Below are 1,263 nucleotides of genomic sequence, written 5' to 3' on the forward strand. Positions count from 1 at the left end.
TAGCCAGGATGGTCTCGATCTCCTGACCTTGTGATCCGCCCGTCTCAGCCTCCCAAAGTGCTGGGATTACAGGCTTGAGCCACCGCGCCCGGCAAGCTGTGAGGTTTTTAAACTTGTGACAAAGGACAGAAAGGAAATTCTACTCATTGCAAGGCAATCCTCACTTAAGCTTCAGTGAGCCACAAGCACTTAAAACCCATGAACCTGCCGGGCGCAGTGGCAAAAAACCCCTGACCCTCGACATGATCCTGCTCACTGCAACCTCTGCCTCCCGGGTTGGTTCAAATGATTCTCCTGCCTCAGTCTCCCGAGTAGCTGGGATTACAGGTGCCCACCACCACACCCGGCTAATTTTTTTTTTGTTTTTAGTAGAGATGGGGTTTCACCATTTTGGCCAGGCTGGTCTTGAACTCCTGACCTCGTGATCCACCTGCCTCAGCCTCCCAAAGTGCTGGGATTACAGGCGTGAGCCACCGTGCCTGGACTCTGTTGAATTCTTATATGGATACAATCCTCAGTGCCAGCAGGAAGCAGGTCATCACTGTTACTTGCATCAGCAAAGGGGTCGAAAGAGTGGAGGTTCTGGATAGTGGACGAAAGATACAATTCCGTTTTTGAGATGGAGTCTCGCTCTGTCATCCAGGCTGGAGTGCAGTGCCGTAGTCTTGGCTCACTGCAACCTCCCATTCACGGGTTCATACAATTCTGCCTCAGCCTCCCCAGTAACTGGGACTACAAGCGTGCACCCCCACACCCAGCTAATTTTTGTATTTTTAGTAGAGATGGGGTTTCACCATGTTGGTCAGGCTGGGCTTGAACTCCTGACCTCAAGTGATCCACCCGCTTTGGTATCCCAAAGTGCAAGGATTACAGGCATGAGCCACCACAACCAGCCACAATTCCTTTTCCTTGGTAGGAACGGCCTGTGGAAGGCATTGGTGGTGGGAGAAGGTGGGTGGTATGGATGGAGCAGTGGGAAGTGAGGGTGCTCAAGGTGAGGCTGCAAAGTCCTTAGTGGCTCAGTGACTGGGTCTTTTTTCTTTTCTTTACTTTTCTTTTATTTTCTTTATTTTATTTTATTTTTTTGAGATGGAGTTTCGCTCGTTGCCCAGGTTGGAGTGCAATGGCGCGATCTTGGCTCATCGCAACCTCTGCCTCTTGGGTTTAGGCCATTCTTCTGCCTCAGCCTCCCGAGTAGCTGGGATTACAGGCTCCCACCACCATGCCCAGCTAATTTTGTATTTTTAGTAGAGACGGGGTTTC

At 50.7% G+C, this 1,263-nt stretch overlaps 1 protein-coding gene across 1 annotated transcript in view; it reads left to right on the plus strand.

Moving 5' to 3' along the window:
* MPND (MPN domain containing) overlaps positions 1-1,263 on the plus strand; it is a 25,805-nt gene that overhangs the window by 9,810 nt on the left and 14,732 nt on the right. The gene's annotated exons all lie outside the window — the stretch shown is intronic.

The sequence above is a fragment of the Mandrillus leucophaeus genome, unplaced genomic scaffold (assembly GCF_000951045.1).
Source record: "Mandrillus leucophaeus isolate KB7577 unplaced genomic scaffold, Mleu.le_1.0 Scaffold8, whole genome shotgun sequence".
NCBI classification, from domain to species: domain Eukaryota; kingdom Metazoa; phylum Chordata; class Mammalia; order Primates; family Cercopithecidae; genus Mandrillus; species Mandrillus leucophaeus.